General features: G+C 44.4%; 1 protein-coding gene across 7 annotated transcripts in view; it reads left to right on the forward strand.

The window, feature by feature from the left end:
* kank1a (KN motif and ankyrin repeat domains 1a) overlaps positions 1-14,600 on the forward strand; it is a 441,925-nt gene that overhangs the window by 251,327 nt on the left and 175,998 nt on the right. For 2 of the 7 annotated variants that reach the window (XM_072516873.1, XM_072516875.1), the window contains exon 1: positions 198-575. The exons of the other annotated variants lie outside the window; for them this stretch is intronic. The gene's annotated coding sequence lies outside the window, so the exon portion shown is untranslated. Of the gene's footprint in view, positions 1-197; positions 576-14,600 lie in introns of those variants that run through there. 7 annotated transcript variants of the gene reach the window in all.

Below are 14,600 nucleotides of genomic sequence, written 5' to 3' on the forward strand. Positions count from 1 at the left end.
AAAAATCTTTGTTCCCACTTTAGGTGTTTGTTAAGCCTACAACAATGCATGACTTTGAATCAAAGGAGGCATGCCCTTTCTCGCAGACTTGCAGATACTTCACATTGATTTAACCACATATTCTGTTTGAGCCAGTTAATATTCAACCTGAGGCATGTGAGACTGCAAGCTTTAGTTTGTGTAAGACGCACATGACCTAACCTGTGTCCGCGGGGCCAAATATCAGAGACTTACTGGAAGCTTGCTCCGCTTTTAGAAGGATCAACCTCTATTTTTAAAGAAATGTGGGACTTTCGTACAGTGCCAGGTCTTGTACTTTGCTTGGACTATAATAGCTAAATATTTTCCGAAGCAGACATTTTGAAGGTCTGAAGTTACCACTTATGCTTTTATGTGGACGTGTACCCACCAGCTTGTGGTTGAGGTGTCGCTTTACAGTCATATGATCAAAGCAGTTAATTTGGATAGGAGGTGATACCCTGATCTCAGTTTTCACTGACTTTTGGTCAGACAGTAACCTTGCCCTGTCTGCTACCTGTTCTTCACTGTCAAGGAGTTTAACATGACACCAACAGGTAAGAAATATTGCTTTCAAATCAATTCCAATCAATAGATTATGGAATGTGAATGGCAAATATTTGATCTTTACCTTCTTTGTCTGCAGACACAGTCCTCGTGCGATTAAATTAAGAAATTAAATATGATTTACTCGAGGAAGCTTTCATTTTTAATCGAATGTTTTTAAAATACAAGTACCTCCTTCAGGTGAACATTGGAAATGGAAAACCTTTTAATTCCAAACAATGTTCATTTCAGAAGGTTGCTGACTAGTCTCCACTTGTTTTATACAGTATCTGCATTATCAACAAAATACTGCAGGAGCAGGCTTTTTGTTTGTTTTGACATCCCATGTTACGTTGTGTGCAAATGTAGAATGCATATTGAAAATATATGGTTTAGCAATATGATCCATATTTTTGTGTTAGCATGCTCTGATAGCTGTTGTTCTGCTCTTCTATAACAAAAAATCACTCTGAAATGTAAAGGTGCTTTAGTTCAATGTGATTAAATGCAAATTTGAATGAACCTGCTTTGGATAGGTGTAATTTATAATTAACTGGAACACACTTGTCCCAAAGAGTTCAAATTGCATGTGAACGTTTTAATGCTAAATATAATTTCTTTATTTTCAGTGTAACTCTAATCTCGTGTGGTAGTGCAGACAGATATGTTTTCGATCAATAAGGCTTCTCTTAAACTATATTTTGGGTCTGCAAAAGAGAGAACCTCTCATTTTTTAAAGAACTTTTCCTGTAGAAGAGCATCTGAATTCTTGCTTGGTTAATCTGATGGTATGAAACTAATTGAGATCATGTACTGGGTGTTACTCTGGGTAATGCCTCAGGCTCTATCTGCCCCCTCGGGTGGATGTAAAAGATCTCATTGTACTATTTACAGAAGAGCAAGGGTGTTCTGTGTCCAGGCCAATATTTATCATTCACTCAGCATCGCTAAACTAGATTGCCTGGTTGTTTTCACACTGTTTTTGGAAGCTTCCTATGCACAAAATGGCTGCCATGTTTCCGATAACACAATCGTGACTAAACTGCCGATGTACTTTATTGGAAATTTGCAATGATCTGAGGTGTAATAGGAGTAGGATGGTGATTTTGTCCAGTTTTATACCAGACAATCTAGTTTTGAGCCAGTTTGTCCAGTAATTTATGACACGATATGCTCCTGTCTGCAGTGGCATTTGAATGGGACAACCCGCTTGATTGGCACCCTGGCACCCTTTCCACAAGCATTCACTCCCTCTGCCACTGATGTACAATAGCAGCAGTGTGTACCATCTACAAGAGGAGCATTGTGTACCATCTACAAGAGGCACTGCAGGAACTCGCCAAGGCTCCTTAGGCAGCACCTACCAAACCCACGACCACTACCATCTAGAAGGACAAGGGCAGCAGATACTCGAGTTCCCCTCCAAATCACTCACCATCCTGACTTTGAAATATATCGCTGTTCCTTCACTGTGGCTGGATCAAAATCCTGGAACTCCCTGCCTAATAGTAGAGTGGGTGTACCTACACCACATGGACTGCAGCGGTTCAAACGGGCAGCTCACCACCACCACCTCAATGGCAATTAGGGATGGGAACCAAATGCTGGCCTAGCCAGCGAAGCCCACGTCCTGTTTTTAAAATAAAACGGAAATTTTTTTAAAAGTTGTTTTTCATGTGCCGTGCCCACAATTGGACCCTTTCTATCCTGAACCAGAAGGATCTTTGTTAGGAGGGGTTATTGGGTTACGGGGATAGGGTGGAAGTGAGGGCTTAAGTGGGTCGGTGCAGACTCAATGGGCTGAATGGCCTCCTTCTGCCCTGTATGTTCTATGATGACATCACCTCTGTACACGATGATGCCACCACCGTGCATTGCAGAGGTGTCCGCTGTTAATAGGTGCCACTCTAGACATAGGGGCAATATAAATATTCTGCTCATTTGTTCTAAAAACTATTGGAAAGCTAAATAGATTTTGCCAAAAAAACAAACTACTGTAACAATCTGCTCTTGTGCCTACTCTGTCTATTGGAAAACAACCAGACTAAAGCAAGCCAGTCATCAAGCTAGCTGCTTCTGAACTGCACACCTAATCAAATATTCCTGATCCGTTTGTTTTTCTGATTCCAATGACTCCTTACCCTACAGATTTGATTCAAACAGCAAACGTAATGTTGATGTACCTCCAAACGCAAAACAATCCCGTGACTGCAATTGCAGCCACTCTAGTTCTCGGGAGCTCATTTATCTGGTCCCTTCTAATGGGTCAAAACCACAGGTAGTAAAGTCAAATAATTTCTAGTTACATTTATTTGGGTTCTGTCATTTTGATTCTGGCCACATATGGGTTGAATTGTCAGCTGTACAATTCAGCAATATTCCTATGATGTCCTGTATAGGCCTCTCTATCCAATAAGATCCACAGCTAAAATTGTGAATGTCGTTTTTATGTTAATTGTGATTGACTAAGATTGCACAGGTGCTCTAATGTTTTATTTAGACTTTTGAGCAAGAGAATATGCGCAAACCTCGTGTCCAGTTATAGTATTAGTGAATTTAAATAAGGCAGATGAATGGGTCAACAGTGTAGAAGATTTGCCCCTGTGTACTTGCTCAAAACAGAAATGGCACATTTACGGAACCACTTTAATTGGAAGAGGTTTTGAAATACAAGCACCGAACAAAGCTGATTTGTTTCAGGTTAAACTCGTTTTGGTGATTCTGCTAATCCTGGAAATTGGGAAAGAAGGAATGCAAATCATTTTTGTGTCTCAATCAATAAGCAGCTTTATGGAAATTAAGTTTGGGAACTGGAGGCTACATTTTTTTTTTTTTTTACATCTAATTAGCTATTTTATCAAACTTTCGGCGCAACTTTTTGGCTTTTTTGTGTTTATCGTCATTAACCATCTTTCTTCCCCCCCCCCCCCCTCCCCCATCTTCCACCCCTTCATCCCACTGATCATTGAGGGTGCTTCAGAGTTCTTCATTTATCTTTGCTGGAGCATCTTCCTTCACATCTCTCGCTTACTTTCCTCAAAACCAAGCTTTTGGTCACCTCTCCTGATCTCTCTGTTCCGTATTCATTCGCCCATCTGTCTCCATTGGTGAAGTCGCTTGGGAAGGTTTAAACATTAAAGACATATTTAAATGCAAGTTATTCATTGCAGTTGTGTGAAGTGTCTTACATTTCCGCTTTCATACAAGTTTGAAATGAATGTCACTTTCAATCCCATTCCAACAGACAGCATGGTGGTTAGCACAATTGCTTCACAGATCCAGGGTCCCAGGTTCAATTCCCAGGCTTGGTTCACTGTCTGTGCGGAATCTGCACGTTCTCCCCTTGTGTGTGTGGGTTTCCTCCGGGTGCTCCGGTTTTCTCCCACAGTCCAAAGATGTGCAGGTTAGGTGGATTGGCCAAGCTAAATTGCCCTTAGTGTCCAAAATTGCCCTTAGTGTTGGGTGGGGTTACTGGGTTATGGGGATAGGGTGGAGATGTGGGCTTGGGTAGGGTGCTCTTTCAAAGAGCCTGTGCAGACTCGATGGGCCGAATGCCCTCCTTCTGCACTGTAAATTCTATGATTCTATATATTATATTATATATTCCATTAGAATGAAATATTGGTTGATGTATTTTGGTAAACCCAACTATATCTGTTTGGATAGATTCCAGCTTCTCTAACTGTGCAATATGTGACCTTTTACTTGAACTAGAATTTTAATATTAGAAGTCTTGAGGAACTGTACAAAAAAAGCATCATGAAACCGCTGACAGACTTATTTGGTTGGACGTAATGCAGAGTTGTTGATGCAGTTCAGCTGTTGCTTTTGAACTTGAAGAAGCTTTAGCAGCTTAATTTTCACGTTTTATACTTGGCTAATTTTGAAAAACTAATCATCTTGTATAAATTAAACAGCACTGAGGTCAGAGTAACCTTGAGGCATGACTTAAGGTTCTGTCTTTTTTAAGTCAACCTGGCACCACAGGTCTGTCAAGTATTGCAGGAAGGGTTTGTAAGGTTAGCATATATCTGATTCTACAAGTGAACACTGACTATAACTGCATTTTGAATTGGGTGCTTAAATCATTTTCTTCTTAGCTTCACGTGAAATCAACCAACACCCATGTATAGATCTTGTTCAAAAGTAAATTTTACATGTATTTGCATAATATCCTATGTACAGCAGTCACTTTGTTTTGTTAGATAAAGGTGTTGTATTTGTAAGAATACTTGTTCTTGCCAGTAAATTTTGTTCTTATTTTGCAAACTGTGACCCATCCTTCTTTGAAACTTTTGAAACTTCTTGCTGTGCTGTGGTTTGGGGAGACCGGATTCAAATTCCAGTTGAGGTGGTATATAGGTGTGAGCTACCCAAGTCTTTGGCTGCACTGCTCAATGTGCAACTGTTTGTGTTGTGAATCTGTTGTTTAATTGACTTGCGTTTCGTGATCAAATTTGAAAAGCTGTTGCGCTTTTATGATTTATCCTCCCTTGCACAGTTCAGTAATCAAAATATCGGGCGCCATATAACCAAAAAACATCTAAAGTGTCATTTTGGGCAGATTTAGCAGTGTTTTCTCGCCAACCTTTTGGGTGAGATCCTCACCAGTATTCACCCACACTTAAGTCATTTTTTGGGGGCCTTGGGAGTTTTGTCCCTGTCTTGAGATCAGGCCGCCATTTTGAAAGGGTGACCTGATCTCTAAGTGAGCTTCGGAGTCCTCTACACAACCCACCTGCGGGCAATGTCACCCCACCCCCTGCCCCAAGAGAGGGCGCCCTACTATTGGGTTGCTGAGGGCCCCTCTCCCATTCTGCATGGCGCCCTTGGGGCTCTGACCCTTGGCAGTGGCAGCTTGGCAGTGCCAAGGTGCCACTGCCAGAGGGGGAGCCAGGATGCTACCCTGTGCTGTCTTGGACCACCCAGGGTTCTCCAAGGCCTGGGAAACTAACCCAGGTACTGGTACGCCTGGCCCGACATGGGCGAGATACAGATCGTTACGTCTCGTAAGGTTCGGTTGAATCTTGCAAATTGACTCTAGCATCGTGAATCTCGAGAGGCCTCTCTGGTGATTCAATGGTCATGTTGCCCCACCCAAGTCGGGCATGATAAGTCCTGTAAATTGTGCCCATTGCATTTCATGAGTTTGTCATTTGTGTACATTGGAAAAAGAAAAAGGGAAGGCAATCTACACTACAACGTGCCCCCCCCCCCCCCCCCCCCCCCCCACCACCACCACCACACGCACTTTGTTACCACCCCCTTAAGTTCACTTTGAATTCTAAATGATAGAACGTTTGGTAGAACCTAACTTTGTCTTCCAAAGTGCACATTTGTAAATGTCAGTACTTGGCTTTTGTCACCTGCCCATGTATGTCCATATCTGGCTTGGTGTCATGTTTTGTTTTATAATAGCTCTGTGAAGTGCCTTGGGAAGTTTCCTTATTAAAGGTGCTGTATAAATACAAGTTGTAGTAATGATACTTGTGTATAATTATACATGATGCAGTCGTTGGACTGTATGGTCTTATTTTAGCAAATTCATAAGTCTAAAATCCTGAAACAGTGATATAAGATCTACCCATTGAGAGAAGAAATGTAAGTGCCAGTATTGATTTGTGTGTATTGCACAGTGCAACTTCATAACATGCCTCCAGAAGTTTAATTCTAGCTTTCTCAAACTGGACATCTGTGGAAGGTTATGCTATATGTATTGGAAATTGATTTTTACTTATCAAATTGCTGTATACATTTTCTGAACAGAATCTGCAGGCTTGCATTTATATATACTGATAATAGGCTCATTTTCAAGATAGCAACCTGTTGTAACTAGTGGAGTGCCACAGGGATCGGTGCTGGGGCCAGAATTATTTACAATATGTATCAATGACTTGGATGCAGGGCGTCCAGCGGGGCACAGTGGTTAGCACTGCTGCCTCACAGTGCTGAGAACCCAGTGCTCGATACCGGCCCTGGGTCACTATCTGTGTGGAGTTTGCACATTCTCCCTGTGTCGGCGTGGGTCTCACCCCCACAATCCAAAGGAGGGTGGGGACACAGTAGCACAGTGTTTAGTACAGTTGTTTCACCACTCCAGGGTCCCATGTTCGATTCCCGGCTTGGGTCACTGTCTGCGTGGGTTTCTTCCGGGTGCTCCGGTTTCCTCCCACAGTCCAAAGATGTGCAGGTTCAGTGGATTGGCCATGATAAATTGCCCTCCGTGTCCAATAAGGTTGGTTGGGGTTACTGGGTTATGGGGATAGGGTGGAAGTGTGAGCTTAGGTGGGGTGCTCTTTCCAAGGGCCAGAGTGGACTCAATGGGCCGAATGGCCGCTTTCTGCACTGTAATGTGCAGGGAAGGTGGATTGGCCACTCTAAATTGCCGCTTAATTGGGAAAAAAAGAATACTCTCAATTTATATTTTAAAAAACTTGATGACTTGGACGAGGGAAATGAATATACTAATGCCAAGTTTGCGGATGGCACAAAAATAGGTGGGAAGGCTAGTGGTAAGGATGACACGAGCCTACAAAGGGATATAGATAGGTGAGTGGGCAAAAACTTGTCAGATGGAATATAATGTAGGAAAGTGTGAAGTTATGCACTTGGTAGGAAGAATATAGGAGCAGAATATTATTTAAATAGATAAAGACTGCAGAAAATTGCAGCACAGAGGGATTTGCGGTGCTCGTGCATAAATCACAGAAAACAAGTTCAACAGGTAATTGAGAAGCTAAATGGAATGTTGGCCTTTATTTCAAAGGGGATGGAGTATAAAAATAGGGATGTCCTGCTTAAACTAGACAAGGCACTAGTTAGACCACACCTGGAATACTGTGAACAGTTTTGATCCCCTTAGCTAAGAAAAGATATACTGGCATTGGAGGCAGATCAGAGATGGTTCACGGGGTTGATCCCGGGTATGGAGGGATATTCTGGAGAGGTTGAGTAGATTGGGCCTTTGCTCATTGGAGTTTTAAAAAATGAGAGGTGTTATTATTGAGACATATAGGCTCCTCAGGGCTTGGTAGGGTAATGCTGAGAGGATCTTTCCTTTTGTGGAGTGTCTAGGACCAGAGGACATAAATCAGAGTAAGGGGCCTCCCATTTGAGATGAGGAATTTCTGCTGAGGGTAGTGAATCTGTGGAATTCACTGGAAGCAGAGGGCTGTGGAGGCTGGGTCATTAAGTATATTCAAGGCTGAGATGGACCAATTTTTAATCAGCAAGGGAAACGAGGATTATGAGGATAAGGCGGGAAACTGAGTTGTGGATTGTATCCATCCGCTATGATCTCATTGAATAGCGGAGCATAGTAGATGGGCTGAGTTGCCTATTTCTGCTCCTACATCTTATGGTCTTATAGTGCCTTCCATGGCCACATGATGTACGAAGTGTTTTACAGTCAATGATGTATTTTTGAAGTGTAGCCGCTGTTGTCATATCAGAAACACAGCAGCCAATTAGGGAGGAAGTGGCGTTCGTAGTATTATCACTGCACTAGTAATTCCGAGATCCAGAGTCAAGCTTTGGGGACCCAGGTTCGAATCCCGCCATGGCAGGTGGTGAAATTTGAATTCAATAAAAATCTGGAATTAAAAGTCCAAAGGTGATCCTGAAACCATTGTCGATTGTCGTAACGACCCATCTGGTTCACTAATGTCCTTTTCAGAGGAGGAAACCTATCGTTCTTAACTGGTCTGGCCTACTGTGACTCCAGATCCACATCAATATGGTTGACTCTTAAATTGCCCTTGGGGGTGGCCAATAAATACTGGCCCAGCCAGGGATGCAAACATCCCACGAACAAATTAAAAAAAGAAAAATGTGCACACAGCAATATCCCTGAAACAGCCATGTAATCTGTGCTCCGCGTGCTGAAAAAGCAGCAAGAGCCTCTGATTAATGTTTCAGGGATTGTTGTGCTCAAGTCCTGGAGTGGGACTTGAACTCTCAACCTTGTGACTTTAGTGAGAGCAGTCCAGCCTGAGCTGCAGCTGATGGGTAAAATACTGGATCATTTAATGAATAATGCCACTTTTTTTTTGTTTATGAAAAAGCATTGAGATTTGAGGGTGTCAAACTGATGGAGAACATAAAGGCGCTAAAGAAGTGATTTAATTATTCCCCCTAGCCTTTTTCCACTGTTTCAGTTTCTGCAGTTTTTCTTCCATGAAAATCATTTTTATAGAATCCCAACAGTGCAGAAGGAGGCCATTCAGCCCATCGAGTCTTTGCCGACCCCTCAAAAGAGCATCCCACCTAGACCCAATCTCCTGCCCTATCCCTGTAACTCTACCTAACCGTTGGACACTAAGGGGCAATGATCATGGCTGATCTACCTGACCTGCACATCTTTGGACAGTGGGAGGAAACTGGAGCACCTGGAGGAAATCCACGCAGACACTGGGAGAATGCGCAAACCCCACACAGAACCGTGACCCAAGGCTGGAATCACACCCAGGCCCCAGATGCTGTGCGGAAGCCGCGCTAACCACTGTGCCACTGTGCCGCCTAACCTTTGGAAAATAAGGAGCAATTTATCATGGCCAATCCACCTAACCTGCACATCTTTGGACTGTGGGAGGAAACTGGAGCACCCGGAGGAAACCCACGCAGACATGGGGAGAACGTACAAACTCCACACAGTCGCCCAAGGCCAGAATTGAACGCAGGTCCCTGGCTCTGTGACGCGCAGTGTGAACCATTGTGCCCCATACTGCCCTTTTGTTGAAAGTTTCCAGCAACTGGGATAATGTACACATGTTCTTTATTTTTATAGCAGTTGTCACGTGAGAATACCTTTAAGAACTGGGTGTTTATAAATGGGTGTGTATATAAATATCTGTAGTGAGAGTACCTTTAAGAAATGGGTGTTTACTACTGCAGTGATGTCGGAGAGTGGGTGGAGCTGGGCTGTCTCTCAGCTTTTTACTTTCGTTTTTGAGCAGGCTGCAGGGTGTGTTTTAGTTTCGTTTTTAGAGTTGGAGCTAAAGCCAGACCAAGCAGGTGTACTGCTGTTCTCTCTGCCATCAAAGACTATCTCTTGATCATTTGGTGAATTCAGAATTATAAATGTTTTCAGTAGTGAATGTAAACCTAATGGGCGCGATTCTCCGAAATGGAGACAGTGTGTTCGCGCCGTCATGAACGCCGTCGAGGTTCACGACGGCACGAAACGGCCCCTAACTCGACCGATTCAGGGCCCGAAAATAGACTAGGAGCGGCGCCGCGTCATAAGCACGCCAGGTCTTGGCGCCGCGTAAAGGCGGCGCCGCATACATGACGCAGCCGGCGCCGCATAACTGGCGTCATCCGCGCATGCCTGGTTGCCATCCTCCCCGAGTCCGCCCCGCAAGAAGATGTCCGATGGATCTTGCGGGGCTGCGGAAGAAAGGAGGTCCTCCTTCAGAGAGGCCGGCCCGACGATCGGTGGGCACCGATCGTGGACCAGACCCCATTTGAGGCCCCCCCCCCCAGTGCAGGATGACCCCTCTTTCTCCCCCCCCTCACCCCCCCCCCCCAGCGTTCCCGCGCTGTTATCGCCGGCAGCGACCAGGTGTGGACGGCGCCGGGGGAACCCGCCATTTTGGGCAGGCCGCTCGGCCCATCCGGCACTGAGAATCGTGGGGGTACCGGTGAATCGCCATTTTGGCTGTCTCGGGCGATTCACTGGACCGCGCCGCGCAAGACGCGATTGTGCCGATCTGGCCGCTTCCGTGAATCGCGGGAGGGTCGGACCGTGTCGCGGGAAAATTTGGAGACCCAGGCTATTCTCTGAAACGGTGCGGGAGCAGAGAATCACGCCCCTCGTGTTTCTGTTGAAAGGTGTTTTAAGTCTTATGGATGTTAAAAGGAAAGCTTAAAGGATTACTTAGTGTTGTATTCTTTTGGGGGTTGTATTTGAATTGATGGTTGCTAAGATGTTCACTATGTTTTAAAAAGGTTAACTTGAGTTCATAGAATAAACATTGTTTTGCTTTAAAAAATACTTTTCCATTTCTGCTGTACCACACCTATAGAGTGGGCCGTGTGCTCCTCATACCACAATCCAGTAAAGGTTCTGGGTCAGGTGAACTCCATGATACACTTTGGGGCTCTCTAAACCCTGGTCCATAACACAGTTCACAAATAGACGCTAAACTGGTTACACCAATGACTTTGACCAATTCTGTTTATATTGCCGATTGAGAAGAAAGAAGTGAAGATCACTTATTTATATAATGCCTTTCCTGGACTTCAGGATGTCTCAAAATGCCTAACAGACAAAAAAAAACAACTATACGAGAGTGCTATCAGACAAATTAACATTGAGCCAACAAATGTGACATTAGGACAGAGACTAAAAGCTTGGCCAAGGAGTTAGGGTTTAAAGTAAGATCTTAAAGGAGAAGAAGAGAAGTGGAGAAGGGAAGGGGTTTAGAGAGGGTATTCCAAACGTTGGGCCCTAGGCAACTGAAGGCATAGCCCCCTCGAGTGTGGCAAAGGAAATGTGAGATGGAAAAGAGGCCAAAATTGTTGAAACACAAGTTTTTGGTGGATTATAGGATTGGAGGTTAAAGATTGAAAGGGACAATTAGGTGGAAGAAAATGCACAAGTATCTTTTATTTGTGGATATTAAAATTGAGATGCGTCACATCAGCAAAAAATAGGTGATGAAGGAATGAGACTTAATATGACTTGGGTAACAGGCATCAAAATTTTAGATGAGCTTAAGTTCATCTAAGATGCAAGATTGACCTGCAGCGTATTGAAATAGAACTTTGTTGCAGCCCCATCCGAATATCAGCACTTCTGATACAGCACTCTTACTGCACTGAAGTTTCAGTTTAGATAATGTATAAATATCTCTGGAATGGCCTTGACCCGCAACTTCTGACTCTGAACTGAAGTTGTTATCATTGAGCAAAGGCTGACTGCTTACAGGCAAAACAAAATGACGCTTTAGGTTGTGTTGATTCTGTCTGCCTCTAAAGACATAGGGCAATCTGGTTAACGCATGTGGAATTGTAGTTCAGTCCAGATTAGAAGCTTTTCATTGCTTTCTTGCTGCTGCCTAAACAGATGCAGGACCTTGAGGGGAAAAATGACAACCAAACAGCTTGAGAATGATTTACAACACTGACCCCGAGTGCAGAAGACCAGAATTTGTAACATTACTTAGACTTCCTCCCTCCAAATGTGCTGCCTTATTTGAGGTGCAATTCCACAGGTTAACCAGAGTATGCTGTTATATACTGTCAATTTTCATGGGCGCCATGGTAGCACAGTGGTTAGCACTGTGGCTTCACAGCACAGGGACCCGGGTTTGATTGCTGGCTTGGGTCACTGTGCAGAGTCTGCACATTCTCCCCGTATCTGCGTGGGTTTCCTCCGGGTGCTCCTGTTTCCTCCACAAGTCCCAAAAGACGTGCTTGTTAGGCGACATTCTGAATTCTCCCTCGGTGTACCCGAACAGGCGCTGTGGTGTGGCGACCAGGGGCTTTTCGCAGTAACTTCATTGCAGTGTGAATGTAAGCCTACTTGTGACAATAATAAAGATTAGTATTATTTTGTAAATTAAGTAAGCTGAAGAAACATAATATCAGTCTGTTGTAGAGACCTATTATTTAAAATTGAATTACTTTAGAACAACTTTTATTTCCTTCTGGTTTTGCCTATTGAAACAAGACACATGGAGAACATTATTACAATCCCGTACCAGAACCCATTGCAATCCCGTAGCAGACCCCAACAGTTGCTGGGATGCTGGACAGAAACCCCAATAATTTATTTAATTTGTAAGAATGTGAGGAAAGGATACTTCGCTCCAGGAGTGATTTCACACACAAATAGGAATATGGTTTATTGAAACAAATTTTATTTCTAAGTTTAACATAAATATAATAGCTTTCAATTACGAGTTAAAGAATGCTGAACAATACAATGAAAAATAAACCAGAACTGTTAACCTTTATCTCCACTCAAACAGCACCCATTTCTAGTCAAAATCCACTTTTAAATCCAGTTAGCAAACTCAGGAATACGTGCTGTAAAGTGATGTCTTGCATAAACCTTTCAAGACCCACCCTACAGATTCTTGCCTGTCTGCTTAAGCTGGCAGTCTGAGAGACTACTCCTGTCCTGTACACGGGTAAATCTTTAACTCGCTGTCTGGAGAACAGCTTCTGGTCTGGTCAGGCCCCTGTCAATTCTTTAACTGAACTGTTTTTCCCAGAAACTGCTAATCTGTCTACAGATAGATCTAAACTGAACTATATTGAGATGGCTTCTTCTCTGCTCACATCCCAATCTAAAACTAAACTGAAAACCTCAACACCTGACTGCTTCAGCCCCTGGCTCCTCCCATTAACTACATCTTATCAAACTAACACAATCGGCAGGATTCTGTGATCCTGAGGCTAAGTGTTTCCCAACGGCGTCAACATGGCCTCAGGATCAGCGATTCTGGCCCCAACAGGAAGCCAACAAAGCACTGGAGCGACCCACGCTGCTCCAGCTGCTGATCCCGGCGTCAACTGGGCGCCGCGGGGTCCGTGCATGTGCAGTGGCAATGTCGCCAATGCGCGCATGCGGAGTGGCACCGGCGCCAATGTGCGCATGGGCAGTGGCTCCCTTCTCTGTGCCGGTCCCAACGCAACATGGCTTAGGGCTACAGGGGCTGGCGCGGAAGAAAGGAGGCCCCCAGCACCAGAGGCTGGCCCGCCGATTGGTGGTCCCCGATCGCGGGCCAGGCCACAACGGAGGCCCCCCTCCCCAGCATCGGACCCCCTCCCCCCAGGCCACCCCCTGGAACCTTCCACACCGGCCTGCCGGCTGAGATCAGGTTAGAACAGCGCCGGTGGGACTCTGGTTTCATGTTGCGGCCGCTCGGCCCATCCCGGGCTGAGAATCGCCAGGGGGCGCCTGTAGAGCGGCCTCGCGTGTCCCGGTGGCGTGGTGCGATTCGCGCCAGTTGCGGCGATTCTCCAGCCCGGCCCCGGGCTGAGAGAATCCCGCCCAGTGTCTCTAATGATCTACACCTCAGGGAAACATCTTTATATAAACAAAAGTCCATTAGCCCAAACCTCAGCAAACCATAGCCATGTGTGGAATGGAATATGATTGATTTTTTACGATGCTTTACTTGCACCGCTGCTTCCAAAAAGTCTAGCTGCCTTTCAAACCAGGATTTTGCAAACGCATGACTGCATCACTCAAATCCTAGCTCAGGCTTTTAACCCTTGCTGTACCAATTACATATTATCTAATAATCTTTATTGTCACAAGTAGGCTTACATTAACACTGCAATGAAGTTACTGTGTAAAGCCCCTCATCGCCACATTCTGGCACCTGTTTGGGTACACAGAGGGAGAATTCAGAATGTCCAATTCACCTAACAGCACGTCTTTCAGGGCTTGTGGGAGGAAACCGGAGCACCCGGAGGAAACCCACGCAGACACGGGAAGAACATAGTACAATATATCTGAAATTTCTGCATTCATCACAACATGTCTCGAGAATAGTTTGTTGATTGTCAAGCGCCAAAGCATCAGCTTGTGTAGTGTTACGGAGCCACCTGGGCTGTGATGGTCCAGGATATGGTCCCTAATTTCTGCTTGCAATAGCAGTGGGATTGCATCATGTTGCCAAGCTAAGGAAAAGAGAAAAATGGCCAAAGGTTTGCGCCTGTCACTGTCCACTGATTACTGATTGAAACTGTATACACTTAGCTGTTGGAAGAGGATGAGATCGGACTTTGTGACTTTCGATGATGGACAATTGCCATCTGATGGATGGATCCATATGCCCAGCTTGTCAGTATTTTGAGGGAGAAGTAAGAATTTGGTGGAAGTTGGTATTAAAATGATCATAGTTGTAATGTAAAGTTTGTTCACACTACTTCAGAATGGTTAATCCTGCTTTTGTACAAACCAGATTCACACTTGAACATGTCAAGTCCTCTGCTTTGCATGCGATTCAACATACCCAAGATTGCAATTATCACTGGAAGGAATAAATTTGGAATAATCCAGATGTCCTGTTGAATTT

The sequence above is a fragment of the Scyliorhinus torazame genome, chromosome 9 (genome assembly GCF_047496885.1).
Source record: "Scyliorhinus torazame isolate Kashiwa2021f chromosome 9, sScyTor2.1, whole genome shotgun sequence".
NCBI lineage: Eukaryota > Metazoa > Chordata > Chondrichthyes > Carcharhiniformes > Scyliorhinidae > Scyliorhinus > Scyliorhinus torazame.